Source organism: Equus caballus, unplaced genomic scaffold, assembly GCF_041296265.1.
Source record: "Equus caballus isolate H_3958 breed thoroughbred unplaced genomic scaffold, TB-T2T haplotype2-0000769, whole genome shotgun sequence".
Taxonomy (NCBI): domain Eukaryota; kingdom Metazoa; phylum Chordata; class Mammalia; order Perissodactyla; family Equidae; genus Equus; species Equus caballus.
Window position 1 is genome coordinate 28,181 of NW_027221988.1, and position 16,583 is coordinate 44,763.

General features: G+C 44.5%; 1 long non-coding RNA gene across 2 annotated transcripts; it reads left to right on the top strand.

Moving 5' to 3' along the window:
* The first annotated feature begins 13,148 nt into the window (after window positions 1-13,148).
* LOC138922341 (uncharacterized) lies at window positions 13,149-15,044 on the top strand. Of its 2 annotated transcripts, none has more exons than XR_011435433.1 (2): window positions 13,149-13,276; window positions 14,159-15,044. It is a non-coding gene; the product is annotated as an uncharacterized lncRNA (long non-coding RNA). The 2 variants fall into 2 exon arrangements; XR_011435432.1 differs by having other exon boundaries at window positions 13,159-13,348.
* Window positions 15,045-16,583: the final 1,539 nt, after the last annotated feature.

Here is a 16,583-nt window from a genome sequence, read left to right on the forward strand (position 1 = left end):
ACAATGCTAAGTTTAAAAAGAAAAAAGTGAGAAAGGGGCCGGCCCTGTGGTGTAGTGGTTAAGTTCGGCACACTCCACTTCAGTGGCCCAGGTTGGTGGGTTCGGGTCCCAGGTGCAGACCTACACCACTCATCGGCCATGCTGTGGCAGCATCCCACATGCAAAATAGAGGAAGACTGGCACAGATGTTAGCTCAGGGAGAATCTTCCTCAAGCAAAAAAAGGAAGCTTGGCAACAGACGTTACCAAACAAACAGAACAACAAACAAAAAACAAGAGTGAGATAAAATGCTGTGGTATAAAACACAGCAAAAACAATGAAGGAGTAGGGAAATGACTTAAGTTTGGAAAATGCCACATCATACATACCTTATACATTTGCTAATTTTTCAATTATGTAAATTCTAGGAAATCAATAAAAACTAATAATTCTTAGCCCTAAGATCATTATTAAACGAGAGTGCTCTGAAGATCAGTCTCTCCTCCAGTGATGGCAACCTTCACAGTTGGCATCACAAATCCTCAATCACCAGTTTTCACATGAGTAGTAGCCTCCTTCAGATTACACCTCTAAGAAAGTACTGCAGCCTAATAAAACGTCCCAACTCTGTCACATCACACGTCTACATTCTGAGGAACAGATAACAGAATTATACACGTGGAGAAGGAAAACTGCAGAATACTAATTTTCTACATACTCAGAACCTGCCTTTCCTTTGAGATTTGGATACAGTGGCTAGAATCCATCTAACAAGAAGATAATGCCCTAATACCATACTGGTATAAAACGTGCACTTACAACTGGCCAAAGCACAACAGAAGTCTCTCTCTCGCTCTGGTAAACTTCCACGGCAGGTGTTCCTGGTCAGCAGGCGGTCTGTTGCAGGCCGACTCAGGGATCCTGGCTCCTTCCATCTTGCAGCTCTGCCCTGGAGCTTCCTCGTTCCCTGCATTCAGCTGACTGAAGAAAGCAAGCCTGGAAGCAGCAGACTCTTGATGAAGTATCATCGAGACGTGCTCTGAGACAATTCTCCATGTCCCAACCAGCTCTGCTTCCATCTGCTGACCTTTGACTTTCAGTATCTGGTCAGACATAACTAACAGTAGTCTTGCAATCTTGACTCAAAAGCAGTGTTGGGACCCAGGGCAGACTGCCCCCAAAATATGCTACAATGGCACGCTGATTATTTTGACTTAGTTATTTGAGAAGCAGCTGATGCAAAAATTGCACTTTGACCCTTTCCATTTCCCCCTGAAAGCAGCAAACGAATCTCCCATGTGAAAAACAGCTTCCTCACGAGGCTGACCCAACGGCATAAGGGTTAAGTTGGCGTGCTCTGCTTCGGCGGCCCAGGGTTTGCAGGTCCGGATCCCAGGGCGGACCTAGCACCGCTCATCAAGCCACACTGCAGCGTCATCCCACATAAAACAGAGGAAGGTTGGCACAGATGATAGCTCAGGAACAATCTTCCTCAAGCAAAAAGGGTGGGGCTGGGAGGGGGTGGAATTCAGGGCGGAGAGGCCTGTATAAACACACCTTGTTACTTTTTTACTAATTTACCACCACAAGTCCAAACTCTGCTTAGATTGCTTACTAATGAAGCACCCAAACCTAAGTATCTTTGTCCTGTCAAATCCTCACAAATTTAGTGTTTCTGTGTGTAAAAAGTATAAAAGCTGCCTGCTTTGGTCACTTCTGAGCGTTAATTTTAGGATCTCCCACGTGTACGCATTACATTCGAGTTTTCTCTTTAATCTGTCTTGTGTTCATTTTACTATGAGGCCAGCCACAAGAACTCAAGAGGAATAAGGGGGAAATTTCCCCCTCCCGGACAGGGGCATCTACCACTTCCACTCATACCTGCTTCGCCGCAAGGGAATATGAAAAGTGAAACCTGGAGCTGTAGAACTGTATCTTATGGAAGGACAGAACTGATTTAGATGGACAGCTAGCCATCTCTGCCACATACCAATGGCCAAAAATTATCATATCGCTTGTCACTCTACCATTAATGAAGGCTTTTCGAGATCTTCGACAACCTTTTCTGAGAAATGCAACTGTCCCTGGAAGAGCATGCCTGGACTTACTACCTCCACGTCTGTAACACAAGGGAACCACAGACAATACCAATCATTTATCAGTTTAGCTAATCAGCCAAACATGAATCCCTTGGTCCCACCCATGGAGAGATCCTGATTAAGAGAGTCTGGGGTAAGGACAAGGATCTGTAGTTTCAGAGAGCTCCCTGAGTGATTCTGATGAGCCAGATTTGGGACCCCATGGAGTAAAGTCCCTTCTAACTTCAAAAGAAATAATATAAACCTAACATATATTTACTAGACAGAGAGCTGAAGTGTGGAGAAGAGGGGAAAAAAGGAGAAGAAAGGTGAATCAGGAAGGAGAGTAAACAAAGTGCACTCAATAGGGATGTCAACAATCTGTCATGCAAAATGACTCTGAGGAATGTCACTTTTAGCAAACACTGCCTCCACCTCCCACCCTGAAATCCTAGGGTGTTAAACACCACCCATATGGAAAACCAGATTACAGACCCTGAAGATTCTTAATGAAAACCATTTGGTCTCATTTTTTGAAAGACTATAATTCCTACTACCTCTCCTCGAATGATCTAAATTGTCTAAGCTATTTGTAAAAGTAGATTACCACCTTAGTTTAAATTCTAATGGTTTTATAGTTATATGAACTTCTATAACTGTGATTTCTCATTCTAGAATAATTGATCCAATAATACGCATCAAATTCTGGTCCGGAATCCACGATCAGCAGAAATCACAAGTGAATTACACACTTTGAAAGAAGTGGTTTGTTGCTTGCTCTAGGTTTAAAACACAAAGTTTCCATTATCCTTAGTAACTGACAAGCATGCTGGGCTTTGGCTACATTTGATGATTACACTGCTATTATTCCAAATGCATCAAACAATAAATATCTTTTTCCTATTAGGCTTCCTATTACCTTACTTGCTTTTATTTAAAACTTTTTGTGTTTTTGTTTAAAGGGGGGAAAAGCATATAAGAGAAAATAAAAGAGAAATAGGAACATGAAACACATTGAAAAGCACTGGCAATTAAGACTGAGATTATCCAGCTTCAGCAAAATGCATCTGAAACTAGAAGAGCTGAAGTACTTAAAATTTGTTTTAAGAAGCCTATGTTCGGATCTCCAACAAGCACTACATGTGTCTCAAATGCAGACATCCCTGCTATGGAAGGACTCTCCTGGCTGTCAGCTTAGTAAGGGGCTGACTCTGCTGGAAAGCATGACATTACACAATTACAAATGCTTGACAGTTCATGTGGTTTAGACAATTTGAGCACTCTGAATTGAATACCAAACAAAAACAGTAGTGCTATTTGGTTTCATATCATTTGACTTATGGCTTCTGGAACATCTTTTAATTTTTTCTGTATTTGTTAATTTTAAGGAGTGACTGTCATACTACGGTGGCTTAAAATAAAGTTTACAATATAACCAATGTGTATCTAAGAAATAGTCCTCATAATATGAGATAATCATGATACAAAAACAATTATCAAAGGCTAGAAAACAATAGGCAAAGGGAGAGTCCCCAAAAGTGCCCTTTTTAGCAACCAAACTGCCTAAGCAAAGAAGTAAGATTTCCCAAATCCTATGGTGTGATCTTACCAATTTCTAATGAACTGGAAGATGCAATCCTTAAAACTAAAAACAAAATGCAATTACTTTTCTGCTTTAGGGACTCAGCATCTGCTAGAATGACACTCATATACGCTGGTTTAGAAACAAACCTACTAAGATAAAGAAAGCAACTTCAAAAATGCGGGTATATACAGCCTTCCCTCTCCACAGTCTTCCACACTCCCATTCCTATTTTGACTTTTCCTTTTTGTCTCGAAACTCCAACACTCTCAGGCATAACAGACTTGTCTGGCTGTCCTCTCCCTCTGACCAGGTCTGACAGAGTGTTAGGAGTCAGCCAGCCTCTACCGTTTTCACCTCTGTATCCACACACACCTTTCCTCCCCTAGGAAACAGGAGTCGTGGGACCAACCCCCAAATGCTCACTGTGAGGCTCAATCCTCAGTTAACTGAGGATAAACTCAGTACGTAATGTCCTTAGACCAGTGTTTGGCACCTGGCAAGTGCTCAGCAAGTATTAACCATCATCATCATCAAAAACAATCTTCTGTTTGATATCCCTACTGCTGAAAGTACTTTCAGACCATAATGCTGCCAGAACATATCTTCTCCACCATCACCCCCACCAGATCTTTTTCATACAAACTGAATAGTCCCTGTGTAGACAGACTTCGCAAAAAGAAAAGACATAAGTGTATGTTTTTTAAAAATTTGGCAGGTACAAAAAATAATTTGAATATGTGCGAGGCACTAAGCATAACATAAGAAAACCCTGAGTACAGATCACAGTTTAAGAAAATTAAATTCAGGGGGCCAGCCCCATGACCAAGCAGTTAAAATTCTGCACACTCAGCTTCAGGAGCCTGGGTTCACAGCTTCGCATCCCAGATACAAACCTACTCCACTCATCAGCCATGCTGTGGAGGCATCCCACACACAAAACAGAGGGAGACAGGCAACAGATGTTAGCTCAAGACGAGTCTTCCCCACCAAAAAAAAAAAAAAAAAATTAAATTCCTATCTTTCAGTTCCGTTTCGGGATCCCTATCACCTTCTCTCTTCTAATAGAGCTACCCACTAATTTGAATGTGTTTGTAATTAATCTGCTTTATTACTTTGCCATATCTGTATTCCTAACAGTATGGACTTTTGCTTCACATGTTTCAAAACTTTAAAAAAGGAAAAATACTATGTGCATTCTTCTGGAAGTAGCTTTTTTTCCTCAATATGATATTCCTGACAATAATCCTCAGTGGTGCAGGTGGCTAAAATCCATTCAGTTGCACTCCTATAGGAATACAATTTATCCATTCTCCTCGGATGGACACTGCTTCCAGTTTTTGCCTTTTACAAACAGTGCAACTGTGAGCATTCTTGTCATGTCCTCAGGCACTCACATACATGCGTTTCTCTGGGGCAGCAGTTTGCCAATTTTAGCATGCATTAAACCACCTGAACGGCTTGTTAAGACTGAAAGCTGGCTCATCCCCAAAGCTTCTGATTCAATAGGTCTAGGGTGGAGCCCCAAATTTTGCATTTATAATAAGTTCCTGTGAGATGCTGAAAACACAATTTAGAAGCACTGCTCCAGGATAAAGACCCAGGAGTAGAATCACTGGGTCAAAGTGTACATCCATCTTTAACTTTACTAGGTAATCCCAAAGTTATGGTACCAATTTACAATCCCACCAGTTGTGTGTAAGCATTCCAGTTATTTCCAACCTTCCTAAACAGCAGACATTGTCAGATTTTTACACTGTTGCCAACCCAATGTTATGAAACTATACACCACGTTGGTCCTAAACTGCCTTTCCCTAATTGCTAATGAAGTCGAGAATCTCTGCATGCAGGTTTCCTCTTCTGTGAGATGCCTACTTGGGTCATAGGCCCATTTTTCTATTGTTCTTACTGATTTGTCACTGTTTACCTTTCTAGATACAATCCTTTCTCAATAATATGTACTGAAAATATCTATTCTCACTTGTGACTTGTCTGCTCACTTTCTTGATGGTTTCTTTTCATAAACACAAGCTGTCAAATTAATGCTGTCAAAGCGGTCAATCTTTTCCTTTATGGTCTACACCTTCTGTGAACTGTTTAAGAAGCTCTTCCTTGTATTAGACTCACACAATTACTGTCCTACATTGTCTTCCAAAAATTTCATAGTTTTGCCTTCTGTATTTAAGCCTTTAATTCACCTGTAGTTGATTTTTCTGAACGATATGAATTAGAAATGTATCCCACTCTCAAGAAGTTTCCTATTGGCTAAGGCCCACAGATATGACCAACTATAACTTCAGAGAGGATAATGATTCCTGTTAACCCCTACCTTATTGAGGTTTATTCTGCTCTCTCATCGAGGCAAACCAAAAACTGGATAATTTCAATACGGAAAACTTGGAGGGTTATTAGCAAATTAGTCAGACGATGATCCCCACCCCACCATACTCCAGGAAGAATCCTTAAAAGTACCACACACACAAAAAAAGAGGCCAGCCCTGTGGCCAAGTGGTTAAGTTTACACACTCGGCTTCAGCAGCCCCAGCTTTTGCCAGTTCGGATCCTGGCTGCAGGCAGAGCCATGGCACCGCTCATCAGGCCATGCTGAGGCAGCATCCCACAGAGCACAACCAGGAAGGCCTACAAGTACAATACACAGCTATGCACTGGGGAGCTTTGGGGAGAAGAAGAAGAAAAACAAAGGTGCAAATCGTAAAAACAAAAAACAAATCTTTTAAACTCTAAATTTAGTCTTATTCTAAAAAACTGAAAGTTGAGCATTGGGGAAAGTGTGGCAAAATGAGCATTCTCAACAGTACCGGCTGGAATATAAATCTATACAAACTTTCTAGAGGGTTATTTGCAATATATCAAAAGCCTTAAAATACATATCTTCTTTGAGCTATCAATGACTCTTTACAGAACTTATCTTAAGGAAACAACTGAACAAAACACATATTTAGGAATATTCACCATGGAACTCTTTCTAATAGAAAAAATTGGAAACAGCCTAATCTCCAACAACGAAGGATGGGTTACAGACGTAGCTGCTGCAGCACATCCATATATGGTCATGCGCCATCTAAGGACGTTTCAGTCAACAGTAGATCACGTAGATGATGGCCATCCCATGAGATTAGTACCACAGAGCCTACATGTGTAGGAGGCTATGATAGAAGAAAATTTTATATATTGAGGTGTATGGGGAAGCCGTTCTGGTTTAAATGCGATTTGGACTAAATTTTATTTAAACCAAAGAAGCCTGACTTACAGCCTGTCAAATGTTCGTTGTATATTGTCCCAAAATAAAGAATGTACTCTTTTTTTTTCAATATTTCTTTTTCTGCTTTATCTCCCCAACCCCGCCCCCCCCGCACACAGTTGTATATCTTAGTTGCAGGCGCTTCTAGTTGTGGGATGTGGGAAGCCACCTCAACGTGGCCTGATGAGCGGTGCCATGTCCGCACCCAGGATGCGAACCCTGGGCCGCCGCAGCAGAGTGCGCGAACTTAGCCACTCAGCCACAGAGCCGGCCCCAGAATGTACTCTTTGAAGGTAAGAACCAATGCCTCTCTTCTTATGACACCAGTACTTTTTGAAGATAAGTGTCCTTTCCCATGACACTGGGGTCATGCTGACCCACTGTGTATGTACTAATCTATAACAAAGTATCTCCTTGAACCCTTGAGAGAATGTACCCCTGTCACACTTGATGTATGTCTGTTTGGAAATGGTATATAATGGTGCTGAAAAATCACTCTTCTTCACAGCACTTACGAAGGCTGCACTCCCAGGCTGCAGTCCTCAGCTTGGCTCGAATAAAACTCCCCGCTGTAGAATGACTATTGATTATTCGTGTCAACAGCTCGACCATCTAGGTTTGTGAAAGTACACTTTATGATGTTTGCACAATGATAAAATCACTTACACATTTCTCAGAACGTATCCCCATTGTTAAGCAAGGCATGACTATAGTGGAATACTATGATGATTATATAGCTGTGTTAATGTGGAAAGATGTTTCTAATAGTCTGGTAATTTCTAAAACCAGTTAACAAGATGCACATATGATATTCTTTTATTCTCAAATATTTATGGAGAGCCTTGTGTATGCCAAGCACCAAGCAAGTGACTGGTAAACAAAAAGAGATCTGTTCCCTGCTTCTAAGGAGCTTACAAGCTTTGGAGGGGAATGAGGGGGAGGGAGACAGGCCACATACATATCTTCCAACTGACTCCTGTTGGCATATTAAAGGGATATACGTTTTGAAAATACAGACCATTTCTATGTGTCTGTGTATCTATGTAATATCTGCAGCACCTCATCAGCATAGTCTACAAAGAGAACACACACGCTCAGCTGTATGGACTAGGAAGTGGGTCAACAAGAGGATACTTGGAGCAACTGCCTTGTGATGAACTGAAGCACACAAATCTTCTACAAAAATGCTCTAGGGAGAATCTTAAGAAACGCAATGTAGTTATGGAAAGTCATCCACTGGAAGACAGATGCGAGACAGATCGCAGAACCACAGAAAAAGAATTGGAACAAAGAGCTTCCGCTGTTGACAATTCAAGACTAAGACTGACCAAGATCAGGTACAAGTTCTTGAACAAATAACTGTTCTTCTACAAGTCTACAGCTTTACCCTTCCCTACTATGTTGGGATCTAACAAATAATAATGAAGCCTCCAAGATAAGAAAGATCTCATAATTAGGGTCAGGCTCAAAGGATTCTGACATTCTATATCCATTTCATTTAAACATCTGCACTACAATCAGTAAACTTACGAGAGTCATTAATTACAAAGGGAAAATTTTTTTCTTTGGAGCACAGAAACATGTCAGACACCTCAACCAAGAGATCAAAAGTTAACATTCACCAGCGATAAGACCTATCTACATCACACATGTGCCAATATGATGCACTGAGAAGGGAACAACCTCACCACTGTGGTATTCTTGTCACAAATGCTTAACCCTCAATTTAATCATGAAAGAACACCAGATAAATCCAAACTGAGGGACATTCTGCAAAATAACTGACCGGTACTCTGGAAAAGTACCAAGGTCACGAAAGATAAAAAACTGTCACAAATTGGAAGACACCAAGGAGACACCATAACTAAATGCAGTGTGGGCTACTGGACTGGATCCTCGACCAGAAAAAAGACACCAGGGGTGAAACCCGAATAGAAGACTTTAGATTAACTCTATCAACTGCCTGGTTTCAATAACCGCACTATGGTTACATAAGAGGCTAACAAAGGGACGCTGGGTGTAAGGTATATACGAATTCTCCGGGCTATTTTTGCCATTTTTTTCTACTTCTAAAATTATTTCAAAGTAAAAAGTTTGCAAAAGTAACTTCAGATGAATGATAAAGAGATATGGGGGATCACTCAATAACTCTTACATAAAAATATGCTACCTCCTCGGGGCTGGCCCTGTGGCTGAGCGGTTAAGTTCGTGCGCTCCACTGCAGGTGGCCCAGTGTTTCGTTGCTTCGAATCCTGGGCGTGGACATGGCACTGCTCACCAAACCACGCTGAGGTGGTGTCCCACATGCCACAACTAGAAGGACCTACAACGAAGAATCTACAACTATGTCCTGGGGGGCTTTGGGGAGAAAAAGGAAAAAAAAAACTATGCTACCTCCTCCAATAATTGTGCTAAAAAAAACCCAGTAATTGCAAATAAGGCGTAAACCAGAATAATCTGTAAGTATTCACTAAAAACCTGTGATTGGGATAATCTAGAGAGCCGACTAACTTTCCTAGGGCACTGAAGTCTCTCCAGATAAATAATCTACCTCATTTTCCCTATTAATCTTTTTTAATTCAATTCAACTTATATTTATTTAACATCTACTATGGGCATGGAACTGTGCTGGGGCCTGATCAGATTTTGATACATTAAGAACATTTCAGTACACAAAATGAGAAAGAAAAACAGAGAGTAACAAAACTGGAAGGAACTTTTCACTCCCATACAATCTAGCAATCAATACCGGCACCCTTTTTAGTGTGATTGCTGCTAGGAGCTCAAGTGCATCCCCTTCAGCATAAGCGGTTCTGACCTCTACAATTATCTCCAAAAATTATCCCTGAAGATGCCAAAATGACTCTAAAACATACTCCATTTCTAGTACTTTTTTTCCATCTAATCATTATGTTGTTGGTGCATTACAGTACACAACACAAAATTAAAGAACTTGATTCTCTGAACGTCAAGGAAGGGTCAAGCTGGTATAAACCCACAGACGTTTACTTACTATCCTCTTAGAAGAGGTCAAAGGCAACATCACAGAAGGCCGGGGTTCTCAAAGTGTGCCCTCAGAGTCAGCAGCTTTAACATCACCCAGGAACTTGTCAGAAATGCAAATTCTCAGTCCCAGTCCAGACCCGCTGATTCAGAGACCCAGCCCAGCATCTGCGTTTTCACAAGCCCCCCCAGCTGACTCTGATGCACCATCAGTTTGAGAACCACTGATGGAACAGCAGAAAGACTGGCCCCGTGAATCCGGAGGCCTGATTCCAATCCTTGCTCTGCCACTAACACCTCTACAATGCATTAGCCGCTCAGCTTCTGTGGGGCTCAGCCTCCTGATCAGTGAGGGAACTGCAATAGCTCACTACCACAGTCCTTACACCCTAATTTGATAACCATGAAAGCATTCATTTGTATAAGGCCTAAAAGTGAAAACACCACTGCAGTATTTCACCACGTATTTCTCTCTTTCATCCAAATGAAACAATTAAAATTTCTTCTTGGCATCCACCAGCCTCTGAATCAGACTTAACATAGCTACAATAATTTCTTCTGATTTTAAATAAAATTGTGTTTACTACTTTGCTGTAGCAAAAGCCATATAAACGCTAATTTTACAGTTTCCTATTTAGTTCTCTATCAAGCCTATTTTGGAGCAATTCCTCATAATAACAAAAATTCCAAGAAACCCACCTACTACAGACTGAATTGTGCACCCCCCCCCCCACACACACACCCAATTTTGATGCCGAAGCCCTAATCACCAATGTGATGGTATTTGGAAATGAGGTCTTTGAGAGGTACTTAGGTTTAGATGAGGTCAGAACGGTAGGGTCTCCAAGACGGGATCAGCGTCTTTAGAAGAAGACGAAGAGAGACCAGAGTTCTCTCTCCATCTCTGCCATGTGAAGACACAGCAAGAAGGTGGCTGTCTGTAAGCAAGGAAGAGCCCTCACCAGGAATCAGCACCTTGATCTTGGACTTAACCTCCAGAACTGGGAGAAGTAAATGACTGTTGTTTCAGCCACCTGGGGTTATGGTGTTTTCCTAGAGCAGCCCACAACGACCAACACACTCACTCAAAATACCCCTCTGCTGTGGGCATAGTTCAGAAGAACTGTGCTCCAACCTCGCATAAAGAATGTGTGTGATCAGACCACTGAAGTACTCAGCAACTATGAAAGAGAAAGAATTTTAAAACGTACAGATCTAGATACTTCCATTACTAAGAAACACAGCTTAATTTCATCTCCTAGTCATGGATTTATAAACCGCGATTCTTCTCACAGCCTGTGGAAACTATGACAAAAACCTCTCAGGGGAGATGTGAGAAAGAGGGAGAGAGGAGAATCAAATAAGAAGAGTCCGTTTTATAAAGGTTAGAGAGTTCTCTTCGAACACAAACCTAGGTAGCATGAATGTGGGCAGAAATGTCCCACCAATCAAGTGAATACCCACTAATCCTTGAGACCTAACTCAAATGCTGTATCCTGCAAGCTCGCGCCACTCCTTCCCAGGCAGTCATTCATAAATTACTCTGTGCTCCCCTTTCTCCATTTCAGCACTGAGCAAAAGGCACTATACTTGCTTATGGATCTGTCTCTTCCACCAGACCTTGAAATCATCTAGGGCAGCGTGTTACTCTCTCCAGCACCTAGAATGGTGACTGGCATGAAGCAGTTTGCTCAAGTGGAGCCACTCTGGTTTGCTGAATACAAGAGGAACTCTCTGTGCTATCTCACAGCTTTTCTGCAAATCTGAGATTATTCCGAAATAAACAGGTTTTTTAAAAAAGGCACCAGGAGCCACTGTATTATCAGTAATAATCACACCTGCCTTACATGTCACGCAAGAAGACAACAGCTACTAGAGAGCCTTGCCTCAGTGTTTTTCAGACGTGCCAGCAGAAGTCAGTAACCTTACATGTAGCAAACTTGAAAAACAATGAGTAACAAACACTTGAGACGCTAATCCTGACCTTAACTTTGGTCAAACTGTTTAACTTTAGTCTCAGTTTGTTAAAAGGGAATAGTAATTCCGACCCTACACGGCTGCCGTGCTACATGAAGTCTACAGAGTATACATCAAATGAGCTCTCCTAACGATGTTCTAATCAATACGTGTTAGTGACCTTCCCCAGGCAGTGCTGCATCTGGACTAACGCTTCACCGCAAACCAGGTGCATACTGTAACTAGTTCCACCGGCACGGACTGTAAAGTCCCGACACAATCACCATTCGGGCTATGATTACCTAGAAAATAATCCTACATATGTGTCCACAGATGCCAACCCTGCCAAGATGTCCTAGTCCAGAACCCCCCAACCCAATAAACAGGCTATTCAAAACTCAACGCAAGCGCAGGGGTCAACAGCTCCTGGCACCCACCTCCCCCCGACTAAGCTCCAGAAAGCGGGCACGCACACTCAGGCCGTGCTCGCCCACTAGGAAGAGGTGGGTATCTCCAGGGACGATCCCGCTGCTGCCAACAGCGACGTGCGGCAGCCTGGGGTCTCCCGCTAGTTGCTGAGAGCAGCTGGACCCTGAGTGGCCAGGACCGTCCACTTCCAGGCGTGGTGCTCTCGGGTACCAGCATCCTCAACCGAAGGAGGCGAGGGTGGCAGCAGCGCATCGGTGCGCTGGGGAAAACAGGGAGTGGGCGGGCAGCCACGGACACCACCGCCCGGACTAGAAACCCACACCGGGCAGCTCCCCGCCTGGGCGCCCGCGTTCCAGTCGGAGAAGCCAGGCGGTCGGAAGCGCCCCGACTGCGTGCAGGGGTGCGTGGGGCGCTCGGGGCGCCGCTTCCGCGCCAAGAGCCCGGGCCCGCGGGGAAACGGAGGCCCGCCGGGTCCCCGGGAGCCCGGCTCGCGGAGCGAGCAGGTGACGGCGGGGGCAGGGCGGCTGCGACGCCGCGCGGGCGGCGGGCGGGTGTCGGGCGAGTCTGGGCGGCGTCGGGAGGGACCGGCGAGCGGGGGAGGGGCTGAGGCGGGGGGAGGACGGAGGAGGAAGAGCGAAGGGCCCTGGCGGGACTCCCGGCGCCCAGCTGCCCGGCCCGAGCCCTCAAGCCACCGCCCCCAGGCCCCGCGCAGACGCTGGACGGTCCCCGCCTCCAAACCTCCCCCCCCCGGCCCGGTCAGAGAATAACTTACCCGTTTGCCGACGCAATCGCTCCTGCTGGCCCCTCTGACGGACTCCTCCGGCTCGTCGTCTTCCGGTGATGAAACCGGAAGTCCCACCCCTCCCCAAGAGGAAAACGGAAAGCCGAAGGAGTCAATCTAAGGAAGGGGAGACGCGCGTCAGGCTGAGAGCCTGGCGGCGTCTGACCGGGAAGGCCACCTGGCACTTCCAGCGGCTCCCCGAGCGGGTAACCCCCGGGCGATCCCGCCTCCTCCCTCTCCATCCCTCCTCACTCCACCCCTTCGCTCGCCCGCCCGCGGTAAAGAACCCCGAGGGCGGTGCGGGAGAAACCAACGCGCCCGGGCCGGGCGGGAGCCGGAGGCCTGCGGGCCGGGCGGCCGGCCTCCGCCTCCAACGGCCCAAGCGATGCCCGGCGCCTCTGAGGCCTCCTCTAACGGAGCGAGGTTTTCCTGCTGTGCCAGGCGCGTGCGCACCTCCGGGTTAGGAGAACAGCCTCTGGATGCTCCTAGCAGGGGTCCTCAGAGTCGCAGACCCTAGGAAGCCACGAGCCGAATTCGGATTCTAACGGGTTCTAATGAAAAATGCAGGAGGATCGGGGTCCAGTTCTCAGAAGAGGGGGCTGGGCTGCGCTGGGCTGGGCTGGTGTCTGGCTAACACAGAGGCTGAGGGAGGGATGCGCTGGAATGAACATGTGGAGCGAGAAGAAGCCCAGACCAGGTTCTTTGTGTGTCTGTGGCCGACTGCCTTCCTCCAGCTGCAAGTGCAGAGAACGTGTGTCACCACAGGGCTCTTGCACTGTCCAGCACACACTCACGCAAGGTTTATTTTTATGAATACAACGTAAAACCAAGAACATTCCCAGTCCTCGTTATCTTCCATAAGAGCATCTACCAAATCTAACTGACAGTCCAAACCTGGACAGTCCCAAACCTGACATGTTGCCCTCCTTCAATACGATGACGTCCCCTCCTGATCATGTCACTATATACTCCCAATAAGTATACTGGGTGGTCATCTTTATCCATGTGCATATGCTTCTTTGGTAAAATTTTTTAAAGCAAATACTTAAATTTCTCTATCCCCAACCTCTTTGTCTTCTTATTACTAGTTAATTGGTCTTCTGGCTAATCACTGGGCGGATTTCTGTCATCCCTCTGAATGTAATCTATCCGGAAAATACTTCCTATCTGGCTCCCAAACCACAGCAAGACCCAGGTAGCCACATGGCTTGGGTTTGGGTAGAAAACGTGGACCCATCAATGAGAGCTGGGGAGACCCATCATGACCCGGGGAGGCAGAAAACCACGGCTCTGGACTCAGGCATCCCAGGGTTGGAATCTCCTAGATTCAATGACCTCATTCGTCCTCCTCCTCTCCTCACCTGGTGGCAGCTGAATAATTGACCAAGACACTGCAGGTCTCAGAGATTCAGCAGGAATGCAGATCAGCAAATACATCTTCTTATTTAGTGACTTGGTAAAACTGATGTTCCCTTGCTCAGAAATGGTTATATTTTACAACCAACTTTTGTTAATTGACTACTATGAACACCCTTGTTAAAATATAAATTGGCGTCAGAAACCTCGTGTACAGTTAGTCCTTGGGACCTCTGCCAAATACATCAGGTAGGTCCACGGAATCCGAAAACCTCACAAGATTCAACCAAATCTGGCGAGCATGGACTGTGCTTAAATAGTGACGAGTACCAAACACCTGCGAATATTTAACCAAGAGGACTTGATGTTGTCCAGCACCAGAGAAGAAGTGGCTCCTTATGGATGCCTCAGCGAGGCTGATGCCACAGGTGGGTCCCGTTTCTGTGACAAGAGGCAGGGTAAGCTGGCCCCATGATCCAGCCGTTTTAGACATGACGCAGCAAGCTTTAAAACTGACATTTCAAGCACCCACAAAGAGATGGAATGTGTGGCACTTTGTTTTTATTTGGAATCATAAGAGAAACATTTTTAATAAACCCTTAACTTCTTCTCCATTAATGCTATTTAAATAGTGAATTCATAAAGACTGAAGTGATTTGTTTACTTATACTTAGCTGTAGAAAACTTACGTGCTTTTGTTTATTTGTTTACACCATCAAATCCAATCAAGCCAAACAAGATGGTCGACTGAAATGACTGATGAATGCAACCTGAGCTGACAGCTTCAAATTTGGGATGTGTTACTGATGTCAGGTTGATCAGTTCTCTGTCTAAAATTGATGCTATTTAAAGCTTTGAACAATTTAGATGTAGTCACTGAGTAAAATCCCAACGGGGTGAGAGAATTCCATCAGGGCTGATTCTGCTGTGGTGAATTTCCACGTGCGCAGGTGTCAGAGGGAGAGTGGCCTCTCCCGATGGGGTAGTGAGACAGAACAGGATGCAGGAGGGGCGGTGGGCTGGCGTCACTCACAGCAAAGGTAAAGAGGCTTAGAATAAAGATAGACGCATCTTCTCACAAGGAATCCCAAATGGCATAAGAGTGTGAATATTGGTCATTTCTGTTTCAAAACTTTTCAAGAAAGGAAAAAGTGAAGGGGAGGCAAGAAGTGAATATGTATCACGCTTCAATAACTCATCTGAAAATGAACCCCCAGGGAAATCATGGTAGTCGGTGGGGTAGACCAATGTTTTTATTAACAATATAAAAGGAATGTGTGGTGAAAGCAACGGTGACATAAGTACTGACAGTCAGTGGATGAATGATTATGTGTCCTGAGCACCTCAGGACACAGCAAACTAGAGCAATTCCACCAATCAAATGGCAAGAGAAGTCTAATCGAAGAACCCTCCTTGTGCTGGAAGGGCAGAATGAGTCCAGTCCGGGGACTACTGGGGCCAGACTTGGGGAAATCAAGTTGTTGAAGGTAGCTGTGACTTTAGAGAGGTGTGCAACAGAGACATTAAGCCATTTCCAGTGTCTCTACCTTTAAAATAGTTTATTACTGGTCCAAATGTCCAAAGACGTATTAAAGAGGGAAAATATTATTTACTGGACAGAAATTCTCTGGATATTTAGATTCTATTCCTGTCCAGGGATGTGAGAGAGGGGATATGTCAGCAGCTCAGATGTAAGCTGGAAGGTTCCCGTCGTTGTTAATGCAGCTTAGCCGTCTCTAGGAAAAAGGCAGCAAATAATTGGGATCCTTCTATGTAGTTCCACCTAACAAAAGAAGAAATAAAGAGAAACTGTTATTTCCATTCAAATAATGGAGGAAAAGTAGTCTACAATTTAAACAGGAAGATTTGATGACATAAATTCAATCTAAAATATGCAGCATGTCGGAAGGTTACTGATGTGGACACCCTGTGGTTTGCACACTGAGAGATCAGCCCCCTCAAGAACCTGCTCACTGTTGATTTTCTCCTTCTGCGCGTGCTCTCCATCGTCCACAGTGCCCAGCGGGAGCATCATCACACTCTTTTGGATAACATCCTGGAATATATTGGCAATTGGTGTGGTTGATCCATCCCGGATCATATCTGGTTCTGTTCCAAACACTGAAACACAGGAAAAGAAGGCATTGAATAAATTAA